At 39.8% G+C, this 5,268-nt stretch overlaps 1 pseudogene; it reads left to right on the top strand.

The window, feature by feature from the left end:
• Positions 1-2,254: 2,254 nt before the first annotated feature.
• On the top strand, positions 2,255-3,104 carry LOC144249360 (ubiquitin-conjugating enzyme E2 D3-like; annotated as a pseudogene).
• The last annotated feature ends 2,164 nt before the right edge of the window (positions 3,105-5,268 follow it).

Here is a 5,268-nt window from a genome sequence, read left to right as displayed (position 1 = left end):
CTTTCTTCTAAATAGTCAAGTGTATATTTCCTAAAGCATTGGCATTCTCTTTCATGTCCACAGTTCAATTATGAAAATAAGAAATTGATATTGATTCATATGTGCAAGGCCTAAGTTCAACCTTCAACACCACAAAGAGAAAGAAAGAGAAATCAATGATTTCTGCTTCAATAGCATTTTCTAATCTACAGACCTCATTCAAATTTTGCTCAGTTGTCCCAATAATGTCAACTATGGTAAAAGAAATTCCAGATCATACATTGCATTAAGTTGTCAAGTATCTTTAGTCCATAATCTAAAATAGATTTTCTGCATTTTGTTTTTCATGACCTTGAAATATTTGAAGAGTTACAGACCAATGATTTTGTAGAATGTTCTCCAACTTGAGTTGTCTGATGCTTCTTCATGATTAGATTCAGGTTATGCATTCTTAGCAGGAATACCACAGAAGCGATGTGATCTGTACATAATATCTGGAGTTGATTTGTTCCATTACTGTTAAAGTTAATTCTGATGACTTGGTTAAAGTGATGCCTGCCAGGTTTCTCCACTTCAAAACTACTGATTTTCTTTTTTTCCCCCTCAATATTTATTTTTTGGTTGGGCACAATATCTTTATTTTATTTATTTATTTTCACGTGGTGCTGAGGATCGAACCCAGGGCCTTGCACGTACCAGGTAAGAGCTCTACCAGGCAAGCGCTCTACCGCTGAGCCACAACCCCAGCCCTAATTTTCTTTTTACAGTTAACAAATATCTTGTTATGAGATACTATGAGACTATAAACATTCTGTTTCTCATCAAAAAATTTTTTTTTTAAGAGAGAGTGAGAGAGGAGAGAGAGAGAGAGAGAGAGAGAGAGAATTTTTAACATTTATTTTTTAGTTCTCGGCGGACACAACATCTTTGTTGGTATGTGGTGCTGAGGATCGAACCCGGGCTGCACGCATGCCAGGCGAGCGCGCTACCGCTGAGCCACATCTCCAGCCCTCTCATCAAAATTTTATCCATTAATTTTACCATCCAATATGTTTCTTAACTGAATCAATTTTACTATAGTAATTGTCAAATATTAATATTTTTTCTCTTCTTTTTAAATTTTGAAACAGAGCTTTGCTAAGTTTCCAAGGCTGGCCTTAAACTTTTCTTCTTTTGGTACCTGGAATTGAACTCAGGAGCACTTAACCACTGAGCCACATCCCCAACCCTTTTGTTTTTATTTTGAGACAGGGTCTCTCTATGTTGCTGAAGCTGGCTTTGAACTTGTGATCCTCTGCCTCAGCTCCCAAACTCCTGGGATTACAGATGTGTTCCATTGCACCTGGCTAACTTCAAACTTTTGATCCTCCTGCCTCAGCCTTCTGAGTCACTGGGATACAGGTATGCCATCACACCTAACCCGAATGTGATTTTATAATTCCATTTTTTCTATATTTTTGGTGGCATTCTACTGTTAATAAAAACTTTATCTTCTTCATTTGCTTGAACATTTATTAATACCAGTATGAATTCATAGTCCTATTTTATTCAATGAATTGTAATCGCATGTGTGTGTGTGTATGTGTGTGTGTGTGTGGTGGATGGTCTGGGGATTAAACCCAGGGGCACTCTATCCCTGAGTTACATCCCTAACCCTTTTTATTTTTTATTCTGAGACAGGTCTCACTAAGTTGTCCAGGCTGGCCTCAAACTTGGGATCCTCCTGCCTCAGCCTCCTGAGTAGCTGGGCTTACAGGTGTATGCCACCACTCCTAGTGTACAATCTATTGTTGACAGTATTTATTCTGATACTCAAATTGTCTCTAATATGGACAGTGGAAGTCTCTTCAAACTGTTCCATATGTTCTCAAAATTCTTCAAGCCTCCTAATTTTATGAGTCAACAGGCTTGTCTTGTACATTCCTAGCACCAAACCTGAACTCATACTTTTCTCTTAGAAACTCTTGTTCCTCTAATGGACAATATTTAAAAAGATCTGGGTTCTAGGCTGAGACAGGAAGATCACACATTCAAAGCTATACTCAATGTGTTGTGTGCTTGAGCCCAGTAGGGTCCAGGGAGACACCAGCTAGGTGCAGGGGAGGAGGCAGAGGCCACAACTTGAGAGAGGCCCCAGCCCCTCCGCACCTGTGTCTGCTACAGCCGGTGAGAGAAAAAGAGACAATCCTTCCCTACCACCCTGAAAATCAAGAGTTTGGGCAGAACCTTTTAGCCCACACCAAGATAGTAAGGAGCCAGATGAAAAGCACAGACTATGGTGCTGAAACGGATCAATAAGGAATCTGGTGATTTGGCCCTCCAGCACAATGTTCTGCAGGTCCAGTGGGGATGATATGTTTCATTGGCAAGCCACTGTTATTATGGTACCTAATAATAGCCCATATCAACATGGTATGTTCTTTTTTTTTGGCGCGGGATGTGTGTGTGTGTGTGTGTGTGTGTGTGTGTATGTGTGTGTGTTTTCTCACTGGAGTGAAATCAGGTGCATTCAACCACTAAGCCACATCTTCAGCCCTATTTTGTATTTTATTTAGAAACAGGGTCTCAGTTACTTAGTGCTGGCTTTTGCTGAGGCTGGCTTTGAACTCTCGACCCTCCTGCCTTAGCCTCTCGAGATGCTGGGATAACAGGTGTGCGCCACCATGCCCCCAGCGGCGTATTCTTTTTTGACAATTCATTTTCCTACAGCAACACCTTCAAACCACCTAAGGTTGCATTTACAACAAGAATTTATCATCCAAATATTGACGGTAATGGCAGCATTTATCTCAATATTCTAAAATTAGAATGGTCTCCTGCTTTAACTATTCTAAAGTTCTTTTATCCACTTGTTCACTGCTATGTGATCCAAACCCAGATGACCCTTTTTTTTTTTTTTTGAGGATTTTTAATATTTATTTTTTAGTTCTCGGCGGACACAACATCTTTGTTGGTATGTGGTGCTGAGGATCGAACCCGGGCCGCACGCATGCCAGGCGAGCGCACTACCGCTTGAGCCACATCCCCAGCCCCAGATGACCCTTTAGTGCCAGAGATTGTACCTATCTATAAAAGAGACAAGAGATAAGTACAACAGAATATCTCAGGAATGAACTCAGAATTAAGCCATGTGACGCTATTTTAAAGTCAGAATAGGGCTGGGGATGTGGCTCAAGCGGTAGCGAGCTGGCCTGGCATGCTGGGTTCGATCCTCAGCACCACATACCAACAAAGATGTTGTGTCCGCCAAAAACTAAAAAAAAAATTAAATAAATAAATATTAAAAATTCTTTCTGTCTCTTTAAAAAAAATAAAGTCAGAATAACCTGCATTATAGCTGGAATAAATTTTAAATTTACTGTTCTTTTTTTTTTTTTAAAGAGAGAGTGAGAGAGGAGAGAGAGAGAGAGAGAGAATTTTTAATATTTATTTTTTAGTTCTCGGCGGACACAACATCTTTGTTGGTATGTGGTGTTGAGGATCGAACCCGGGCCGCACGCATGCCAGGCGAGCGCGCTACCGCTGAGCCACATCTCCAGCCCCTTACTGTTCTTTTTTTTTTTAATTTTCTTATACAGTTGCTCGCCTACCAGACTTCATATTTTTTATTTTTTGTTTATCTCCCTCCATTAATTCTCATGGTTATCTGAGAAGACTTGAGTTCTGCCAGCTTTGGACAAAAACTGCTTTTTAGAAACTATAAAATAGTTACAAGAGAAAAGTTGCCCAAGATTCAGAATTAAAAAAAAAAAATGGAGCATGTGTGTTATGTGGCCAATGTCTTCACTCTAACTTGGTTATGAGACTAAATTATTCCTCACTGCTCTAACATGCGGAAGAAATCATCTGAGGGGGTGGGAGATGGATGCTTAGTTGTCACTTAAAAGAAAGCAGCATTATTCTAGCAGCATTCATTTTGTTTGAACCTTCCACTGTTAGAGACTTGAGGTTACATGATATGCTTTATGCTCATAATGATGTGGCAAGGGAACTGGTATTGAATTTATAGCATCAGCAGAACAGAAAATGTGATGTATTTTATGCATGTCAATAAAGGAATGACCTGTTCTTATTCTACAAAGAATGGAAATTGGAAGTCAAATACCCTCTGTGTTCCAAAATAGGGTCTCAAAACATTTTATAATTTTCATTTAAATTGTTAGGAGGCTTAGAGCTATTAGTTAATCTATCTTCCAATATACTGTTTAATACAGCACTGAATAAATGAAGCAAGTTGTCAATGGATGAGTGATCAACTAATACCTCTGCTAGTTATTGATTTATTTATCTTCAATAACATTGCATAAACAACAACAAAACAAAACAAAAAAAATTCTACCTCAACAACTTAACAAGGCTTTGAGCAACTTTAGGAAACCCTATCTCAAACTTAAAAACTGGGTATGTAGCTCAGTGATTAGGCACCACCCTTGGGTTCAATCCCAATATCCCCCCCCCCCCGCCAAAAAAAAAAAACAGGGTTTTAGGTGTGCCAATTTGTATAAGCTGTTATTGGGCACAATGGTATGTGACTGTAGTCCCAGCTATGAGGGAGGCTAAAGGAGGAGTATTACATGAGTTTGGGAATTTCAAGATCTGTCTGGGCTGGGCAAAGAGGCACATGCCTATAGCTAAGGAGGCTGAGGCAAGAGAATCTCAAGTTTGAGGCCAGCCTCAGCAACTTAGTGAGACCCTTTCTCAAAAAAAAAAAAAAAAAAAAGTACTAGGCTATTATTTTATGTAGGTCCTCTGAGTACAGGCTATTTCATAATCACAAACACACATGTGCACATGTACACACACTTATAGAAACTATATACTTATAATGCACCAATAAAAAGCAAAGAAGCAACTCCCCCAAAAAAGAACTCACAGTGATATTCATAGGTTTTTGTTGTTGTTGTTTTTGTGGTGCTGGGGATCAATCCCAGGGCCTTGTGCATGCAAGGCAAGCAATCTAAAAGCTGAGCTATATCCCCAGCCCAATATTCAGATCCAGCTCTGTAGAGTTCATTTTAGACTCCTCAATTTCCTATTTGCAACTCCCTTCCCTGACAGTCAGCTATCTGTAGAACTACACTCTTAACTCTTACTCCCAACAACCCTCTGACCCCTACAAGTACCTCATTTTTTCTCTGACTCACTTTAGTGCAGTCCCCAGTCATTTTGAGGCCAACCTGTGCACACATACTGGCGTTAGGTCTAAAGCACCCGGTGTCGATGATGTCTGTGATATTTTTCTGGTGCTCATTTAGGTGCAGTGCTGCCCTGTTTCCTTTGGGGCCATGA

Source organism: Urocitellus parryii, chromosome 11 (assembly GCF_045843805.1).
Source record: "Urocitellus parryii isolate mUroPar1 chromosome 11, mUroPar1.hap1, whole genome shotgun sequence".
NCBI classification, from domain to species: Eukaryota; Metazoa; Chordata; class Mammalia; order Rodentia; family Sciuridae; genus Urocitellus; species Urocitellus parryii.
The sequence above is the reverse complement of the archived record's forward strand: the minus strand, read 5'-3'. Positions and strand labels throughout refer to the sequence as shown.